The sequence below is a fragment of the Lontra canadensis genome, unplaced genomic scaffold (genome assembly GCF_010015895.1).
Source record: "Lontra canadensis isolate GAN:19392208 unplaced genomic scaffold, GSC_riverotter_1.0 scaffold13, whole genome shotgun sequence".
NCBI lineage: Eukaryota > Metazoa > Chordata > Mammalia > Carnivora > Mustelidae > Lontra > Lontra canadensis.
Genome location: NW_022631007.1, coordinates 3,358,466 through 3,380,194, shown reverse-complemented (window position 1 = coordinate 3,380,194; position 21,729 = coordinate 3,358,466). Strand labels below are relative to the sequence as shown.

Sequence of the window (21,729 nt, the reverse complement as noted above, 5' to 3'; positions counted from 1 at the left end):
GGGGGAAACAGTCTGTAGTAGGGTAAAAGTGGACACAGGGAGATGATGAGAAAGCTATTCCAATACCGTGGCTTAGGGTTGGATGGTAGCAATGCAAATGGTGAGAAGTGGGCAGATTCAAGATGGTGGTAGAGGGGAGGTGAAGTGTGACATGAAGAGAAGGATCAAGATGTTTTTGGCTAATTCTCAGGTGGGGAAGACTGCAGGAGGGGCAGCTTTGTGTGTGTGAGTAGTGATAGAAATCAAGAATTTGGTTTTGGACATATTGACTTTGAGATGCTCATTCAACTTCCAAGTAGTTATGTCAGAGAGGCGTTTTGATAATGCAAATCTGATATTCAGGGGAGATTTGGGGGATGATGAATTATATTGAGGAGGCACCAGCATATTTCCAAGCCCATAGGACTGAATGAGATTATTTATGAAATTGAGTACTCACAGGGAAAATGTGTCTTGTAGTGAGTGGTGAGAAGTTGGATTTGACCCATGCTGGCTTACACAAGATCAATGTCAGTGGGTGAGGAAAGCCTGACTGCAGAAGGGAATTGAGAGTGGGAGGAGAGGACATGGAAGCCATGAATAAGGACCATTCCATGCCAGAGAACAAAGAAATGGAAGAGGGAGACATGGCCACAAAACTTCAGGCTTTCTCTTTCATTATGTTCTCTTATGGACCCCAAGGCATGGTTGCAGGAAATTGTCAAGTTTCACGTATAAGGCACATTTGAGTCCATCTTTTTCTTTTTTCAGCTAGCAGCTCATCTTGTCCCTCTAAATCCAGGCCCTTGCCACTGTTCTCTGTTCATGGCATTGGTGCTGCCCACCTGTGACACTCACACACTAACAATGACCCGCATCCACCAATGACAGCCCTGGGGCATCTGTTTCTGTCTCTGTCTTTCCATCATTGCTGCCTAGAGCTTCTTAGCACCAGCTGGTACTTGCATTGTATATGCCTATTGTGCTCTTTGGCTATAGGAAAATGAATGTTTCACCTATTATTCCGTGTCTTATGTCCAATATTTCAGGTTTTGCTGTGGGGCAGAGAGAGAGAGAGAGAGAGAGAACGAGGGAGAGAGAAACAGGAAAGGGACAACATATTAAATTAGAAAATGTGGCTGGATGCAGGTGGGGAGTATAGCTTACTTCTTGGCATCTGGATGGTATATTAAGTCTTGGCTCTATCAGAGCCCTTAGAGCTGAAAGTTACTTGTTGGCCTTTGTAAATTTAGCAAATCAGATCAATTAAAAATGTTAGTTAAAATGTTTGTATTTTGAGGCAAACAGTTTTATCTCTCGTTTGATTCAGCAGGGACCCTGAGTCCTTTTCATATGATGTGTAAGTCTTTAATTTCTGAAAAGGAGAAAACATGTATTTATATGAAATAATCTTTGGCTTGATCAAGCTAATCCTTATTTTTCTGGATAACCCCTCCTGAGTTTTTAACCTTCTCTGTTCTTGGAAATCGAGTTCTGTAAGCAAGAATTTCAGAACAAATTAACTCAGATGTCTAATTTTGTTCCCCCTCTCTCTTCCCATTTCTTTCCTCTCCAGAAAACATTCTTAGTTGATAATTCCAAGTCTAAGGCAGAAAACTGAGAGGATTTTCACCTATGCTCATGCTGATCTCATCCATAGGAGAAATTCAGTTGTGAAGTGGATCGGTCTCCAGTAACTTAAAATCAAGTGAGTACAGCATATCATATTCTCTTTGGGGCACTGGGAAAACCATTCAAGGTGGTTCTTGCTCATTGAGGAACTCACTGAGTCCAGAATTTGAAGGTGGAGGATGTTATACCTGTTCTCCTCGTACTGTGATTTATAAAACATCTCTTAGGTCTCTTGCTCTGAAGTTTGTCATTTTTGGGGAGGAGGGTCATTAGTTATAAATTTGCCCTACTTGACCCAGGAGTGCTCTGAGAAGTTAAGAGACCTAGAACTAGGGGTGCCTGGGTGGCTCAGTGGGTTAAGCCTCTGCCTTCGGCTCAGGTCATGGTCTCAGTGTCCTGGGATTGAGAACCGCATCAGGCTCTCTTCTCAGCAGGGAGCCTGCTTCCCCTCTTCCTCTGCCCGCCTCTCTGTCTACTTGTGATCTCTCTCTCTGTCAAATAAACAAATAAAATCTTTAAAATAAATAATATCTTTAAAATATCTTTAAATAAAATCTTAAAAAAAAGAGAGACCTGTACCTTATTATCAGTTAAAATTTGATGTCTTTAAATTTTGTAAATGGCAATGATGCTTGTAATTTTGATTGTACACTTTGGGAAAAGAGCACGATAGAAGGAATCAGATTTTCTAACTGCAGATTAAGTTGTAAACTCAGTGAATGTTTTCAAGTTATATTAGTCCTTTTAGGGCCCACTATTTGATAAAGTAGTAGTTTAGCCTATTCATCAAAACAAATAAACATTTACAGAATGGGCACTGGGTGACAGAAGCAAAGCTGCAGTTTTTCTGCTCTTTAGAAACATCAGTTCAACCTTGATCTCTCTTTAGGGGAAACACTTTTCCTGCAATCATCCATCATATTATAGGCAGTTGTGCAATAGTCTTCTTTCGAATATGAAATGTGCAAGTGAAATGTAACTTTCACCTCCATCCCTGGTATACCAGTAGCTTAAATTTAAAAACTGGCATGTCCAAGGGAGAAATACACATCAGGCATGTATACTACAAAGACAAATGAGCCAACATAGAACAGAGGCTCCAGGTCCCTGCAACCATAGGCTCAAGCACCTTGGATTTAGTGGTGAGTTAGGTTCTTCTCTCAGTCCTATAGGAGGACCTGGAGAATATTGCCCCAAGCCCAATAGAAGACAGTCACTCTTACTGTACAGGGGGGGAAAAAAAAAGACCAAACCAAACCCTGTAATTTAACATGCTTCTGAGCTTTTTAATAAGCAATGCAACTTCACAAATGGATGATAACCAAATAAGAAAGCACTCCTCTCATTTCAGACTTGAAGAAACTTGAACCAGTCTGGCCAGTTTCTAATTATAATGTGTGTTGTAATTAGACGAGTGATTTATCAGAACATTACTTAATCTGAGTTTCGGTTCAGAGGCTTAGAAGGGAAATTTTGCTAGTCTTTGGATGACTGACTTCATTTTCCTTGCTGAATTTCATTTAAGTTCTGGGTCCAGATGGAGAAAATAATGTTCTTATTCTTTCCTTTCCAAGCAAATGATTAGTAAGGGAAATGCTACATTTGACTTTGCTAGAAATCAAACCCGTTGGCAATGAAGGTCATGTGGTTCAGTTTAGTTCCCTGACGTTTGCTCTGTTTTGGGCCTTTGTGATTGGTGACTTGGTGGAGAATTCAGACTTACCCTACACCTCATTTTTAGTGACTCCTTTTATTGAATACTCAAGACAATTTTCTATTTCTTTTTTTTAATATAAAGGTATTTTCTATTTAGTATCATGAAGGCAGGTGAATATTTTATGCTAAATACCACCTTGAAGACAGAAAAGAAGATGGAAAACCATAATAAAGTTAGATAATTGGTGTAGGGACAGTATTTAATCTAAGGCTTGAAGCTTCTTCCAGCTTGTATTGTGTCTATGATATGAATGATTACTTTGTGGAATTCTTGAGGGCATTTCCAGGCATTTTATCAAGGTTGGTGAATTGATTAGTCAGCCCTCTTAGCATATTTGGGATGTGGGCGGCACGCAGTCTGTAAGAATGGGCAGGAAGGTGCTGTGACACAGGACTGAGACTTCCAAGTCTCACTAACAGGATCATAAAATCAGAGCTCTCAAAATAAAGACTTCTTACCCCACTATCATTAAGATTAGGCCTATTTTCAAGTTAAAAACATAAAAGGGTCTTATTAGCAAACCAAAGTGGAAATTAGGAGCTCATGTATCCTAAATTAAGTTAATTCTAACTGAATCTTACTGTAACAAGAATGTAATATAGAATCTCCAAACATAACTCCACATGCAAATTTCATTCTATGGTAAGAGATTATTTTAAGGTAATCTCAGTGAGACTATATAATAATATTAAAATGTAAAACACAACTGGAAAGTGATATGATTAAATTACAAGAATTAAATAGCACACATTTTTGCAATTATAACGGGAAGTCATATGCTAGCTTGCTATAGGACTCATCCAAAGTCCAATCACTGGAGAGTCTTCTTGTGAAGAGAATTGCCCAAATCATTTTTCCAAGCTTTCTCTGTAACTCTCTTGGTAGATCTTTCTTTTCACATAGAATGAATGCATTTGCTGGCTGACAGCCAAACTCAAAAAATACCAAAAAAGTGTAAGACACAGACACTGCCCTCCTGCGGTTTATATTCTAGTTGGAGTTATAAGACCCCTGCAGAAGAAGCATTTGAAGTGACATGTGATTAGATGTCTGAATCAGTCTTATAGGGACTAGGAGACTACAGGGGCAGTGTGATTGGAGTGTTTGGGGAAATTAGGATTTATTGGATGGATAAGATCTGAAAAAGAGGAGAAAACATAGATGGATTGTGTATATGGCATACATAAAAGTGAGAAAAAGGGTATAAGCTTAGAATGTATTTATTCAGTAATTATTTATTGAGTGCCTACTAGAAAAATGGTGGTAAATATAATGAGGTCTTGACTCTCATGAAACTTCCATTCCAAATGTGATGAGGAAGACAATAAAGAGAAAAAAAGTAAACAATATATTTCTAGATTGTGAATATGCAATTGAGGAAATAAACAGGCAAGGTAATAAAGTCAGGGAGGTGGGGGTGGGGGTATATTCAGTGTTTCTCAAAATTTAATGTTGATATGAATCTCCTGGAGGTCTTATTAAAATTTAGATTCTGAGTCAGAAAGTCTAGGGAGGGTCCAGGAGTCTATATTTTCAAAAATATCCCAGGTGTTGCCAATGCAACACACAAATCACACTTTGAGTAGCTAGGCTTTAGATGGAAAAAAAATTGGGCTTCTGCTCTGGGAAGATCTAGGTTAAAAGAACAAAAGACTAAAGACATAGGATTATAATGATCCAAGCTTGCCCTGATGAGCCCCTTGTCAATGGAAAGGAAGGAGTGAGTAGGAGAAAGAGGACTTTGTGAGAGTTTGTTTATATGTGGTGAAGAAGGTGGATGGTCTTAGGAATGGTGGGACATCCAAAATTCCAGCAGGCACCCAAACACACATGGCTGGCCATTCAAATGAAAGTTCTCCCCAGGAGTTAAAGATTTTTAATTCCTAAAGGTTTAAGATGTGTAAATAAGGAATTCCTTTCAGGGCACGGGTATGAAGACAGAAGAGAAACTAATTAAGACCGTGCTTCAGGAAGGATTTACAACCTACAGAAGGAAGAAGAAGGGCACATATGGGTGGGAAGGGGTTGGTGAGAAATTTAGCAACGTCAGAAAGCTGTCAGGAGTAGTGCATGGCCAGTGTGGGCACTGTATACTGTGTGATGTGGGGACTTTGACCACTGTCACTGTCATTGCAAACAGGCTGATTTTGAAGGCAGGTCTTTAACTCTCATACTGCTTGCGCACCCCCGCCCCCCGCTACCTCCGGCTTCCCCCAAGCCATGTAGTCAAGCATTTCCATCTGAGAAGTACCTTCCAACTCAGAGAGGAAGGGGAGCAGGAAGAAAAGGATTATGACTAGGAAGAGGCCAAGCTTGGGATTAATGCCAAATCTGACTTTACACAACTAACTACAGTCCCAGAAACTCATGGTTCTCCCCAATGTACACTAATATACCCCCCAGAGGAGGCCAAGGGAGAGAAAGTTTGTCTTTACCCATATTTTATAGAAAGGCTGAGTCCCAAAGAAGCTCAGTATGTTCCGAGAGAAAATTACATCTGTTAGCAGTAAGCTTAGAATGAGGACTCAAGCTTTTTTCACTTTCAGAGTGGTGATCTTTTTATTGCAATTAAACTAAATAGAGACAAATGTTAAATATAGAGGGTATATATAGCATACCTTGTCTCTGAGTTGATGGGATGCTTAGATTTTGCATTCATTGACATTAGTTTCTAGTCTTTCTGGATTCAGGACATAAGGTGACATTTTATGTTTACTGTCTTCTGCATGTTAGGAATATGAGAAAACCTTCAGTGAATGTTTTGAGCAGCTCCACATTGAAATACTAGATGGCAGTCTAATACTACCTTTGGTATTTAGAATTACTGGTTCTCAAAATGACATTTTAACAGAAAATTTTAAGAGATATTTTTAAATGAATAATTTCAAGAGAAAGCTGTACCGAAATAAATAAATGGTATACAATACATTTGTAAATTACCTTTCCCCAACCATATTTTTAATTACTAAATAAACATGCAATTGAATGAGATACTAAAAACTTAAGACCTAACCAAAAAATAAACAAAGGACATTAACAGATATTTCACAGGAAGAGAAATACATGTGGTCATTGAACATATACACAACACCTAATCTCTAATAAGAAAGAAAATTCAAACTAAGTGTGAACATTTTTATTTCCCCTCAATTTGATAGAATTATTTTCAAAAGTTCTATCCTGAAGAAAAATTAGAGATGTGGTCAAAGATTTATGTATAAGCATCTTCCTTGATGTTTTATCTATGATAATCTAAGGACATTAATGCTTAGAAGATGGTATTCCTTAAAATGGAATATTATACATTCTTAATTTATAGGACCTTCTATTTTAGTTAGCCTGTAACAAAATTATATTAATTATGGCGAATCGTTGTAAAAATACAGGCATATAAAGTTTCAGACATTGCAGACAGGAAGTATAAGTTACCCCTTATTGGAAGGACAGAATTTCTTGGGTGGTTTTGGGGTCTTTGGAAGCATTGATCAGATTCTAAATATGTATAACAAGGTTATGCCTGGGTTATTGGTGAAGGAATGGAATCATAACCAAATGGAGGGCTGATAGCCCCACTCAGCAGCAGCTGGTTACCTCACCTGTACAAGTGTCAAGGGAAGGAAATCCAGTTTCCTTCCTTCAGACACTTTCCCAGAATCATGTGAATGCGTATCTGGGGCCTTAATACCACCTCACTGCTGTCTTCAGCTCATAGAGTTCCCAGTGGGAACTAAGAGAAAAGGAATTTAGTAAATTAGGAAAAAAACCCTCAAATCTCCCTCCTAAGTGACTATTAAAATATCATCATTTGTAAATATTTTGCCAGGATGATAAAAGTATTACTCTGCCTTTAATTTCTTTCTGAACACATTCTTTCTAATGCATGTTGTTGTGTTTTTTGTTTTTTGTCAAAAACAAGAAATAATAATTGCTTGGTTTGCTATTCACTTTATGTAATAATATGGAATAAACAAGACTAAAGAAAAATCAATAGCATTGTTTGGCCCAAAAGGTTGCTTGTTGCATTCTGCTAGAAATACATGAATTGAGTGTTTAATTTATTCACTTAATTTATTGATTCAATTACTCATTGCCCTTATTGTGGAAATAGTAGATAAAAATGAGGGAAACCTTTGGCAAAATGGTCTTACACCTTGGCAACTGTGAGGAATATGGAATATATAGAGTCTAATCTTGGAATCCAGTACTCAATAAGAATTAAAAAAAAATCCACTGTCACATAGTAAAAAAAAAAAAAAAGAAGAATTTTTTTAAAGCCCTTAATTTTTGGATGAATGTATTTTAAAAATAAGAGCCACATATGGTCCCCAATTAAAAACATAATCATAATCTAAGCATAATCAAAATTCTGGTACTTTCATTTCATAAGCTGGAAATATAACTTGTTGAAAACCTGGTTGGGGCATAAATTTTACAATGTCTCTGCTTTCAGTAATTTGTATTTTTTTTTTCTGTGAATAACAGAAAAGCTCATTAATAGCATTTTTCTAGGTTCTGTCCTTCTACAAGGAAACAGACTGTGAGAACTGTAAGTTCTTAAAATTTTATCATGATTAGAAAAACACATCATTAACCATGAGAAGATTTTTCTGTATCACTGAGATATTTAGGCACATCCTTTTCCAGGCATTCAGCCTGCCAACGAGGTCCTACCCTTTGTGTAACACAACAATGCTGCTGGCCTCTTATGATCCTTTCGATGGAGAATCATATAATATTCCATGGGGGAAGAGACAGGGGCAATTGTCCCCCTGAGTTCTCTCATTTCACAGATGAGCTTGCACATTTGAGTAGTTTTCCCAGTATGGGTCAAAACCTGCTCTAATGAGACCAATAAAACAACAGATTTTGTTACAGTGGAACACAAAAGAAGCTTGTAATACTATTCATTATTTTTAAAATGTGCATCATTGAAACAAATGTTTAGTCTTTCTCTTATTTGTACAATTAGTAAGTTCAGGTAGTGGGAGAAAAAAAATGGATTTTGGCAAATGCAAAGTTTGAGTGTATCTGGGGCACTGGGAAGGGTCGATGTCTGTATCTCTTTTATAATTATATTTTAGTGCAATTTCAGATCGTCTTATAAAAATGTTCATGTTTTATAAGGGTTGCAGAATCTCTTTTTTCTTTGTTTGAATTTGCTTACTTATGTAATCTTTATGTCCCGGGTTCCTATAGATGAAGAGCCTGCCTTATCAGTTGTTTGGGGTTATTTATTGCCTATGATTCTACTTTTTTCAGAAAAGTCAGAGATGAGCCCCATTTGACTTTCTGGTATCTCACTAACTTCTGAAGCTGTGAGAGTCTGAAGAGACCCTTGATCCAGCCCTCTCTTGTGACAGATGAGAAAAACAAAGTCTGGAATGTATTTGTCTGAGTCAATGGCAGAGCTAAAACAAGGACCATGGTCTCCTGCCTGCCCTATGTGGGGTGAGTTTTCTACTACACCATTCTTGCATGGTAGGTCCTTCTTTTTCTCAGCAGTTTAATGACTATAAGAGTCATATTTCTCATAGAGACAGGCCCACATGCTGGAGATCTGCCTTTGACTATAATTCTACTGTGAGCACTCACTGTCTTTTACCAAGCTGACTGAAACCTTACCCCAATCCATTTGTCCTTTCTACCTCCTTCCTCATCTCTCACTGGGCACTAAGAACTGCTGAATCTACTGGTGATGGTTAGTGATAGTTCTTAGTCACCAACCTTTTCCCTGGAAAAGGTGTTCTAGAGGCTCTGCAAATACCTACTGTGGAGATCAAAATGGAGACAGGCTACCTTCAGTGCATGAGGTATGGGTATAATGGTGGGGAACAGAGGCTCAGGATGCTTATTTCAAATTTTGGCTTTACCACTTGGGCAAGCTACTTATCTCTGTGTTTCGCTTTGTTTGTGTATAAAAGGAGGATGATAGAAGTATCTCCTTAATAGGATTGTGATGAAGAATCAATGAGTTGGTACATATAAAATATTTAGAATAGTGACTAATGCATAGTAAGTGCTCAATTAATACTGGCCAATATTATTATTATAGGTTTTCGTATAGAAACAGCACCATATTTATTTTTGGCCAATATAGCAGCCCAAGGAATGACAGGGTTGTTTCTGAACATGATTTTCTGTGTTCCAGCTACAGTAGCCTTCTTTTAGTAACAGAGCAAGCTTTTTCTGACTTGCCTCAGGGCCTTTGCATATATCATTCCCTTTGATTCTAAGGTTTTTCTTTCTTCACTTACATCATCTGGTTGGATTCTATTTGCCCTTCTTAGAACTACCATTTACTTTTTCAGGGGAAATGTCATGACCCCCTAATACTTTACTATTTATTCTCATTGAATTTTTCTGATAGAATTGTATTTGTAGCACTTGTAACATAATTTTGTATGTATATGAGTGAATATTTGATCAAAGCCTATCTTCCCCACTAGACTGTAGACTGAATTAAGTAGCATAAGAATGTTGTCTGCTTTTGCAGACTATTGGCTCCCTAGTGCCTTTACAGTATGGAACACATGGAAGGTGTTCAGTAGCTCTTTTTAAAATGAATGAATGAATGAATAGAGATGGGCCTAAAAGAGTTTTGGCCCTGTGATCAAATTGGATGACAACTTGCATAGGTATACGTCAGATGGGTGGATGTCATGAGATGAACACCATTACCATGTTTTGTATAAATCGTCATGGGAAATCAGGCTCTAAAGATAAGTAGGTCTTCAAACCCACAAAGCCAGAAAGTGTCTCCCCTACTTGTAAAAAGGAAAAATTAATTTCATAATGTTATAATATTGAATAACTCACATGCAATAAAATATGTGATTTTAAGTGCACATTTCATTAAGTTTTGATAAATGAGGTTATAACCTCATGACCAACACAATTGCCTGAGCTACTTGTGTCTATACCTGCTGTCACTGTGTTAATCAGGCTGGTGTTATTCCTCTACTGGTCTTCCCACTGCCACTCTATTCTACCTGGATCCATTCTCCTCCTAAAGATGTCCACATCCTAATCCCCATAAACTATGACTTCGTTATCTTACATGGCAAAAGGAACTTTGCAGATGTGATGAAGCAAAGGTGATTGAGATGGGACAATTAACCTAGATTATCGGGTGGGTCCGCTGTAATCAGTGTAGTGATAAGTGAAAGGGGGAGGGAGGAGGGTCAGAGTCAGGGAAGGAAATGTGAGGGCAGAAGGTGATATGGTGGCCTTAAAGATCAAGACGCCACAAGCCCAGGAATGTAGGCAGCCTCTGGAAGCTGGCAGAGGCAAAGAGTGGATTTTGCCCAGAGCCTCCAGAAGGAACACAGCCCTGCTGTCATGTTATTTTAGCCCCACCCATAAGACTCATTTCAACTTCTGAGCTCCTAACTGTAACGTAATAACTGGATTGTTTTCAGCCTCTAAGTTTGTGGTCCTTCCTCCCTCCCTCCCTCTCCCCCCTTCTTCCTCCTTCCTTTCCTTCCTTTCTTTTTTAAGATTTATTTTAGAGAGAGAGAGAGAGAGAAAAAGCACAAAGGGGAGGGGCAGAGGGAAAGAACAAGAGAATCTCAAGCTGTGGGGCTCAGTCTCACGACCCTAAGATCACCACCTGAACCGAAATCAGGAGTCAGTCACTTAACTGACTAAGTCACCCAGGTGGCCCCAGTTTGTGGTTATTTCTTACAGCAGCAGTAGGAAACGGACACAAGGTCTCTGCTTCAAATGCCATCTTTATAGGGACGCCTTCCCCCAGCAACTGCCTACAGTAGAATTCCTTACTGCTCGCTTATCCCAACTCTCCTTCCCATTCTTACCTCCTAGTTTCTGCTTCAGTCTCTCGTTTAATTCTTTCATAGGAAAACTCACCACTGGTAATGACCTTTTACTTTTTCTTTGTCATCTTCACTAGAATGTGCTCTCTGAGGGCAGAGAAGCAGACATCCTGCTGAGCAGGGAGCCCATGGGGCTCCACCCCAGGACTCTGGGATCATGACCTGAGCTGAAGGAGACAACTTACCAGACTGAGTCACCTAGGCGTCCCTAAAATTAACATTCTTAATGGGATATCTGGATGGCTCAGTCAGTTGGGCTCCTGACTCTTGATTTTAGCTTGGGGTCATGATCTCAGGGTCGTGAGATTGAGCCCCACATCGGCTCCGTACTCAGTGTGGCATCTGCTTGAGATTCTGTTTTTCTATCTCCCTCTGGTCTCTCTTTCAAATAAATAAATCTTAAAAAAAATTAACATTCTTAATATGTGTTACAGATCAGCAACTGAAAATAGAGCAAGATGCTGAAATAGTACTTTAGACCTTCCTGTGTTATTTGGCACAATGGAATTCTACCTTCAGGGACACGGCTTTTTCCTAAGAACACCCACTTTCTTGTTTAACAGCTAATGCTACCTGTGAGGAAATCCATCAGGTAGGGCTTCTCAGTCACCGTCCACAAATTATTCCAAATGTCCGACAGAAAGGAAGTGTACTCATGGTTGGGAAACGGAGCATTTAGGACCTAGCCTCGTGTTCCGCCCAATCCCAGCTTGCTTGAATTTTTTTTAACATCCACTATTTTGTCTTAAAAATTCACAAGAATATTTTATTCTACTCCATAATTTGTCTGTATTTGTTTCCATATAAAAATAGTGCTCTTCAGTCCAAATCTTCCAGTAGAATAGGTGCACTATGCTTTCTCTGGAGGCTGTTTGTGACCTCGATGTACCAATATCTCCAGGGGCTCTGCTACTGCGCTCTGAGTGCTTACGGGATCAGGACTGATGTCATGAGCCTTGGAGTTCTGAGGAATCGTTGTATGGCAGAGATGACGATTAGTTCAGCAGTGAGCTGGGCAGTAGCTGGGAGAGAGGATGAGGTGGTTCTTCCAGCTGATATGGAGGTGGAGGGTGAGGAGAAGTGAGAACAAAAAGCTGGATACAAATACAGAAATCATCTTACCACTTGTGTTTATTGCCAGGGCAAATGGATTCATCAACCTTGTCTTTAGCCGCCCTTCATTTCCTGGGTTCAGGCTGCCCTTTGAGACTGTGTGTGTGTGTGTGTGTGTGTGTGTGTGTGTGTGTGTGTGTAGTGTGTGTATGCATGTCTGCATTCATGCTCATGTTTGTAGATACAGATTGCTTTAAAGTAACACTTGTGGGAGCCTGGGTGGCTCAGTGGGTTAACCGTCTGCCTTCGGCTCAGGTCATGATCCCAGGGTCCTGGAATCGAGCCCCATGTCGGGCTCCTTGCTCAGCGGGGAGTCTGCTTCTCCCTCTGTTCCTCAACACAGCTTGTGCGAGCTCTCTCTCTCTCTCAAAAAAAAAAAAATAAAATAAAATCTTTGGGGAAGAAAAAAGCAATCCTTGGGATCAATTTGCCTATATAAAAGCTGGGGGTGGGCTGGGCAATGAAAAGACAGACTGTCATTTTTCCAGACCGTTTTCTCCCTAGCTTAAAACTATTTAAAGATAGGGTGGTCCGTCCTCCTGATTTTGGTAACTGGCAATTTACATTCGCTGTAATATTTAATCGCATTTCAACCCTGCAAGGTAGAGACGGGTTATTACCACTTGGAAGATAAGCAAACTGAGTCTCAAAGAGGTTACCAAGTTCGCCCACAGTCTCTTCAGCCTGTTAAGTGGCAGTCAGGATTAAGAGACTCCGGCTCTGTGCTATTCCCATCACATTTTTCTGCCTCTCTAGCAGGTTTAGAGGCTGTTTCGATTGGAGCTGCAATTTCTTTTGAGTACCTCCTATGTCCCAGGGACCAGGCTAGACTTACAAGAATATACAAAGATGAATCAAGACATGCTCCCTGCTGGCTCCCAGGCCAGAAACTTTTCCCTTCCCTGACATTCAAAGCAGCATGTAAGAAGGATAGTAACTATTAAATTACTTTCTTGGGGCAATTCATTGTGACTAGCCCAGAGTTAAATATTTCTTATTTAACATTAGCAGATGGTGAATGAGGCAACAATGTCTACGCTGGAAACAAAACAAAAGTAATAAAAAGAATTGGCACTTGAATAGAAAAGATGAACCACCATTCCTGCAGGTCTTTTGTCTCCATCATTCAGTAGAACGAAAAAAAATCACTTCATAAATCAGTCAAAGCTGGTCTCATTCTGCCATCCACAGAACATGGAATTACTTGCTTCTACTGATAAATGGATGTCTTTGCCAGAGCACTGTCACCGAGGCTTATATAACTTACAGTGCAATTATTACTTATGTCCTAGGAAGGACTTATTTATTTTAGCTTATATCATCTTTTCATTCTTGAAACATGTTTTTTATGTATTTGCTTTTGAAAACTGGAGTTGATGCCAGTATAAAAGGAAGCTTTTCTATTACTGTAACTGAAATATAATTTTGCAAGGGAGTGATATGAGACAATGCGTTGATTCTTTGCATTTTATCACCAGAGACTGGAGCCAATGGAAAATATCAACTGCATTTTTGTAAAATTAGGGCTGATCTGAAATTATAGTTGGAACCCCAGAAGTTCTGAAACCAGAGTGTGTGGAGTGGATTAACCTTAAATTTGTTAGTACCCAGCAGATTGATTGATACATTACATTTTAATTGTTAGGATACAAAGAGGATAGGCACAATTTATCTACATGGGAAAACACACAAGTACATACAAAGTATGTATACACAAAACACAATACATATATATATGCACATATGCATACACGGGAAAACTTGTTCCCCAAAACAAATTCTCTTTTAATCTTCTTAAAATGGGTAAAAAGCTGAGTTTGGTTTTTGATCTGTGTATCCTGTAATCTTAATACTTGTGGGGAAGAGAGCTGAATTGAAGCAAATATGTGCCCTGGTAATTGGGCACATCTCCAGGTCATTTTCTAAGATTCTCAAGAGCTTTGGTGAAAGTTGAAAATTAATCTCCAAACTATTTTGTCCATTCATTTTTATATGTGTTGTAAATCTTTTTCTCCTTCTTCCTAGATTATGGCATGTCCACTTTGAAGAATGGAATTAGATCTTTAACTCTTCACGGGGTGATCATTCTACGTTTGATATGCAACCTGAGATTGCCTCCTATCCATCTGATTCTCAAAGTTAACAATAAATGGCCTAGAGGAAAGCCAGGTATCAGCACCCATTTGGCTTGTAGCCAAGTTAGCAGATTTGCAACAATTTGAAACTGGAATTTTTTGGATGCTTTTGCATGTAATATGTCCTATATGTTCCTGCAGAAACTGTATATTTCTTTTCAAAATAATTAATAGGATTCTTTAGTAAAATCCAAGATTTGTTCCTTCCTCCCCTATTTTTAATTACGTTATGGTTTAGAAAGTCACATTTATCGTTCTTTTCCCTATTTCCCCACAATTATAAATAAGTACTACCTTTCCACCAATTGCCTAAGTCATGCCCCTCCTAGGCACCATCCAAAACAGGATTGTTTGATTTAGTTGTTCATTTAAGGTTTTTTTTTTTTTTTTTTTTTTTTACTTACCTTTTTAAGAAGGTTTCTACTTGATAATTTTGATGGATTTTAGGTAGCAACTCAAAGAAAAAAAAGGGAAGTGTCTGTTGCTTTTTGTAACCCAAGCTAACCTATGTCACAGACATTTTGCAGGTGCATAGGAACAGACATTATCTCCTGTCCTTTGGCCTCCTTTCCTCTTATTTTCTTGCCATCCTTCTTTTTTATGCTAAATGGAATGTTATGGAAATAACAATTGAAAAAGAGAGGGCCAGACCCAAACCAAGACAATTGTAGGGTTTTCCTTTTATTATACACTCTATGTAATGTTTGAATTTCTTGTGTTTTCAATTTTTAAAAATCCAGGTATTAAAAAAAATATTTTCTTTCATTTTCTGAACTCTTACTTCATGGCTGCTCTGAAGACACTTTTCCTCAAACCTACACTTGACTTTCCTCCCTAGCCTCCTCAGTGAGACCTTGCCCCCTCCTCCCCTTCTCCCTTTTCTCAGATCAGTCTGATTCTTTGTCTTGCTCTAATTATTTGACCTACTATGCATCATAAAAGCCTAGAATAGGTTGGTAAAAAATAAATTCCTATGTGGGATGGGGAATGGAGAGACAAAACTGGGTGGCAAAGATAAAATTTGTTTGTGTGTGGAGTAGAAGCAGCATAAGGAAAGGTTGGGAACACTCACTTATTAATTTCGTCCCCATCATACCTACTTTGAGATACTGAATTTTCCTTTGTCCTACAGACAAGGAAAATTCCCCCACTCCTAAATTTGCTTATTTCAAATTCTAGAATTGAAAACGATGGTTTCCAGTCTCTTAAAAGCACTTCATCTACAACATTTGGGCAGAAACAGGAGTTCTAATTCTGCATGTTCTTATGGGTTATGTAATAAGGCAAATCCACAACAGGAAGTGGATACAACCATCCTGTGGACATAGCTTGGAGGGTAAGATTTTTGGAAAGCAAAGATCTTCTTGATGTTGTATGTAGCATTTAGTATGCGATGGTATTCTATAAATATTATATAATGTGAGATATGATGAACCAATGGTTTTTGGTAACCCTATTCAGGCCTACATGAAATATTTTCTTTTAAACATAGGGTTAAAAATCTTCCAGGGATGCCTGGATGGCTCAGTCGATTAAGCATCTGACTTTTGATTTCAGCTCAGGTCATGAGATTGAGCCCCTCACCCAGCTTGGAGATTCTCCTGGGAGAATCTTGGGATTCTCTCTCTCTCTTTCTGCCCTCCCCCACCCCCCATTTGCAACCTCTCTCTAAAAAAATTAAAATAAAAATCCCAAAGTGAGGCTAATGTCTCCCTTATAGGATTCTTTTTTTTTTAAAGATTTTATTTATTTATTTGACAGAAATCACAAGTAGGCAGAGAGGCAGGCAGAGAGAGAGGGGGAAGCAGGCTCCCTGCCAAGCAGAGAGCCCGATGCAGGGCTCGATCCCAGGACCCTGAGATCATGACCTGAGCCAAAGGCAGAGGCTTAACCCACTGAGCCACCTAGCTGCCCAACTTATAGGATTCTTATAAAACTATTATTTATCTTTTAAAAAGATTTTCTTTCTTTATTTATTTAACAGAGAGGGAGAGAGAACAAGAGATTGAGTACAAAGGGGAAAGGCAGATGGAGAGGGAGAAGCAGGCTCCCTGCTGAGCAGGGAACCTAGGATCAATCCTGGGGCTTGATCCCAGGACCCTGAGATCATAACCTGAGCTGAAGGCAGATGTTTAACCAACTGAACCACCCAGATGCTCCTGAATCTATTTTTTATTGAAGTATTCTCTTTTAGGATTTAGGCATTTCTGAAACTATACTTGGAGAAAATGTTGCTACACACAAAGAAATGAAAGTACAACTTAAATACATTTTTTAAACACTGGAAAATTCACAGTTTTGTAAGACCTGAGACACTGTCAGTTGAAAACTGTATCATTATCTTATATAACAGACACATATGTACACACAACTAAGATATCCTTATTAGTTATGAATTTATTTTATACATGTGCAAGATTCCTTTGAAACAACTGGAAATGTATTTTTTTAAATATTTCAGTCTTCTGTACACATCAAAAGAAAAATAAAGTAGAAGTGGTTAAGCCATCCCTAAACTTGTTGACATCCTGGCTCTGTTGACTCAGATGTTGCTGGTGGCTGTGATATTTTTTCCTTTTCTTCATTTTTTGAAACAAAATAAAACAAAAGAAAAAACAGAATAATTAAAAGCATTGTAGCTGTGGTGCATCTATTGTTCTCTCAATCCAACTGTCTCTTGCCTCTGTACAAGGATGCACATGGGGCAGCAGCTCACTCTTGGCAAAAATAATCTTTGTCCCTTGCAGCTGGTGGATCTGATTATGTTCTTGCCAGCATTCTGTGGAGAAAGAGAGAGAATCAGGGAGAGACACAGAGTTCCCAAGTGGTTCTGATCTCTAGCTCCCTTCAAGAGTGCAAAAGAACTCATGGGGAAAACTCTTCATTCCAGTTCTTAGGGAAAATCAAGCTCCTGAGCCTGGTGGAGGGACATTAGGTCTCCATGGTTTGTGATTCTCCAGAAAGGCATGTTGTGTTGTTTGCCCATAATTTCTTTATCTCGTCCGTCTCCTATTACAACGTGTGTGACTTGCTTGCCAAACCTAGACACAGATGTCTCAGAGCAGCTCTCCTTATCAATTTTGGTAGCACTATAGATGTTTTCAATAGGAAATACTTCTCCTAACCCATATAAGAGAAACTTGTATTCCAACTTGTCAGAGTTGGAATCAGCTGAGCTGGGTTGTAGTGATCAGAACATTCACAGAATTCTTGCTGGACTGGATGAGAAGTAAGGACTTTAATGTAGTTCCTAACCAGGAATCTGTTAAGACTTCAATTTCTGCTCTTAGTCTCTGTAGTGCAGGGGTGTCTGGCTTGCCCAGTTGGTAGAGCATCTGACTCTTCATCTCAGGGTTGCAAATTCAAGCCCCATATTAGGTATAGGTATTAATATAAAAATATATATATATAAGGTTGTCAGAGGAAAAGCTCTTGTACCCTTGTTTGGTTTGGAGACTGATTTTTTTTCACTCACCACCATCCGCTGTGCCATTTGGCATGTCAATGATATAGCATTACTTGAAATAGTGCTCCAATACTGTCTCTGGGATTTTCTTTGAAGCAGTTGCCCCTTATTTGCAAGTTTTGATGTCTGTGCGTTCTTAATTGTGCTGTAGGGTATCTACAGAATATTTTCAGGTAATAGTCAGGACTTACATTGCTTCTTCAATGGACCTTATATGGTTTCTTGATTGAAACGTTAAGGGATAATGATTGTCCAGCTGGGTCCCTAGGAATAACAACTGACTTCAGACCTGCACAGGTAATGATCCCTGCTTTGTCTTCCACCAAGCTGACAGCATTTGTAAGATGCACTCAGTTATAGATTTAAAATACAAAAAATGTTCATTTTAGAATTGATGAGAAATGATGGACATTTTGTTAGAAGCCAGATGTCATAGTTGATTGATTATTCTACAAAAAAGAGTTACTAATCACTCATTTTATCATTTCATATTATTAAACATGGCCTTATTCAAAAGTTTATTGAGCATGGTATCTTCATTCATTTTATGTTTTTGTTAATTCGAGGTCTTATGGAAATTATGGGACATTGAAACATTTTGTGGTAAGATTTCAGGTTTGTTCCTTAAGTAAGAGGAGGTTTAAGCATCCAATAATAGACAATGCTCAGATTCACTCCCCAGGAGCTGATTCTTAACTTTGGGGTGCATGCAACTTGTAACAGGGGCAATGGCAGAAGAAGCCTCACTATCTTGGGTCAAAATCTTGGCTCTGAAAACAGTAACTGGAAGATCTGGAGAGTGTCTCTTAATTTCTCTTCCTTCTTTACATGAAGAGGTATGTTAACATTTATTTGTAGTATTACTTTAAAGATCAGAATTGTTGAAACTCGGTGGGCATTTAACAAAGGGTTAGCTCTTATTATATGCAGTCTATACCTATTGGGTGTCAGGATAATGACTTTAAATGTAATTTGGGTGTATTTATTTCAGTATCTTTGTTTAACTTTTACTCAAAGTGTTATTTAACTTGTAATTTTATGAAGACTACAACTTAAACAGAATAAAGTAAGTCATATAAAGTTTTGAAAATAACTTGAACTCAAATATACATATATGCATGAACTTCAAAAGCTGTTACGGATCAATTATGATGGAATTTTGGCACTTACTCCCAGTTCCTTCTCATTGCCTGGATTGGTTGAGCTCTTAGCCAAGAATGACAATAGCTATATTTCACATCTGTTCCTGCCATGAATCCCCTTCACTCCGTATCTGACTCTGCAGCATCTTTTGCTCCACTGTTGTGACTCTGTATGGATCCTTATCAATCTCTGATGGACTGGCTGTTATCCTCTATCATTAGTCATGTACTGATAGCTGAGAGTTCTCATTCCCTGGTGTGCAAAGCAAGGGTCTTGAACCTGTCAAGATCTATCAACTATATTTATTTTGTGCTAATGCTTTTGGCCTTACCCATTATTTAATAGTTTCTTCTAACACATACAGGGTCTACCAACCTCCCCATTAAGATGAATGCTTGAAAACTGCTTTCTGTTACTAAGTGGTAGCGTGTTTTATGAGATTATCTTATTTCAGTGTTTTTTGCTTAGACAACCTTTCTTCTGTTTGCTTCCATCTTCAGACTCTTTGAAGTTCCCATTGGCTATAGCAGCTGGAGTCAAATCCAGCTTGTCTCCTTGGGTTTTCTCTTAAAATTTACTTACACTTGGATGACATTTATATAGAGATTCCCTTTGACAAGTGTCACATTGCTGAAATAGTTGTCTCTACACACCCCAGGGGACAGGATAGTGCCCATTAATTATTAATCAGTTACCTCTAATCAGGAGGGTGATGCGTAGTGAAGGAGCATGGAGATGGGACGTAGGTAAACTGGGTTTAAATTTTTACTTTGCTACTTCCTAGGTTTCTGACCTCGGACACTTGACATAATATCTCTGAAACCCAGTCTCCTCACTTATAATATGGAGATAATCTTACCTCACCAGGTTAATGTGAATATTAAATAAGATAGTAGTTATAAAGTGCTTGACACAGGCAAAGTCTTCAATAAATAGTTATAATTATGAAGCATGCCATCATCTGGGATTCAATGAACAACTTGGCATGGGGACCTCCCTGGAAGTTATCTCACTACCCTTATACTGATGGGCTTTCTGGATTCATCCTTCAGCTAACTATCTCACTCCTCAAAGGATTGCCTTAAATAGTGTAAATGTTGCAGCCATGCTACATCTATTTTTTTCAAAAGTAAAACCCCACTAAATCTAACAACTTGTTTTCTTCTGTGGCTTGAAATGAATTTTTGTATTTAGCGAGGAAGACACTTCTAAAACATTGTCTTGTTGGATAATTGAAAAAGTCCAATATTGAATACTGAATATTAGAAATATTGGTTCAAATATCTTATCTATGTTCCATGAAGACCAGCATTTTACCACATGGACTGTAGGCTGTGGGCATTAGATTCTGTAACATCACTAGCCTGGATGTTTCAATAGAGCCTTAATTTTTTTTGTCTCATGCCACGTAACAGGGACTTCTAAATAATTCACTTATGCTTGAGATCTCCATCATGGAGAGAACTTTCATTCATGAAGCTGTTAAAAAGCTTAACAGAAATGGGTGAATATTTCTATTTTCTCACACTTTCCCCCTTATAAAGATGAAAAAAAAAGTGTCTGGGACAAAAATATGCCTTTAAAGGATAAAACATTTATACCAGATACGTGGAAATATTAGTACGTCATTTAGGAATGAATGTTATATTACAGTTCCCACAAAGCATTATTCAAATAATGGTTTATTCTGTCAAGCAGGCATAACATGAACCCCTTTCCATCACAACATGTAAAGACCTTGGCAAGAACAGAGAGTTTATAGTACCAGGACCTTCAACTTTTAGAACTAATTTTGCTGACATAAAATTGCTGGTATAAATGTTGGCACTTCCTTAACTGAAGTTGTGATAACAAGTGTTGCTATAATGAAAACAAATGAGATTAATGATCTTTTCCAGGTTTTTATCTGGCAGTGTCTTGCGAGATTGAAATTCCTTTTGCTTTGCCTCAGACGTGGTTACTCCCCTTGCACGCCCCCTCCCCTCCAGTATAAATGAGGTAATACAAAATCTACCTGCTTGGTGTTCTTTAGAAAATACACATGGTCTCAGGAGTACCATAGTATGTATGTATTCATGTTGAGAAGAACTGTACAAATGTAAGGTAGTCTTAAAAAAAAAAGAGCTAACAAATTCAATGTGAAAAAAAGGGCATAGATTTCTTCTTATAGAATGAGCATGACTTAATGTGAAGAATAAATTGGTAAAAAAATTTTAATTCTTTTCTCTAAATATGGTGTATATTATAGCCAGCATAATTCAGAGTTTAAATGTCAAAGCATAAAATTATGTTAGAAATGTACATTGAGGGACAAATCTTTTTTTTTTTCAGTAACATAGAGGATATAGATGATAAAATAACAGTGTATAACTGATGTCATAGCTTAATTAAATAATTGCACTTTGGATATTACAGTGTTGCTTATTTGCAGTAATTAATGCATTACTGCAGCTAATTCAGGTATTAGGTATTAGCTTCTAAACTAAGCAGTAGAATTTGCCTACCTGAAAGGTTTATTTAACCAGAGTTTTCATTAAATAATGGAGAGATCATACGTAATGAAGGTATTTTCTCCCGTACTAAGAAATGGTATAATCCTTTGGTTTCTTCCAAGAGTGTATCATGAGATTACACAAATTTTCATTACTGTATTCAAGAACAATATTGAAGAGTAAATATTTGCACTAATATGTTGCCATTTTAGGGTTTCCT

The 21,729-nt window shown here is 38.2% G+C and overlaps 1 long non-coding RNA gene across 1 annotated transcript; it reads left to right on the top strand.

Annotated features, from left to right (window-relative positions):
• The first annotated feature begins 759 nt into the window (after positions 1–759).
• On the top strand, positions 760–8,666 carry LOC116867946. Its single transcript, XR_004382691.1, has 3 exons — positions 760–937; positions 1,556–1,687; positions 8,588–8,666. It is a non-coding gene; the product is annotated as an uncharacterized LOC116867946 (long non-coding RNA).
• The last annotated feature ends 13,063 nt before the right edge of the window (positions 8,667–21,729 follow it).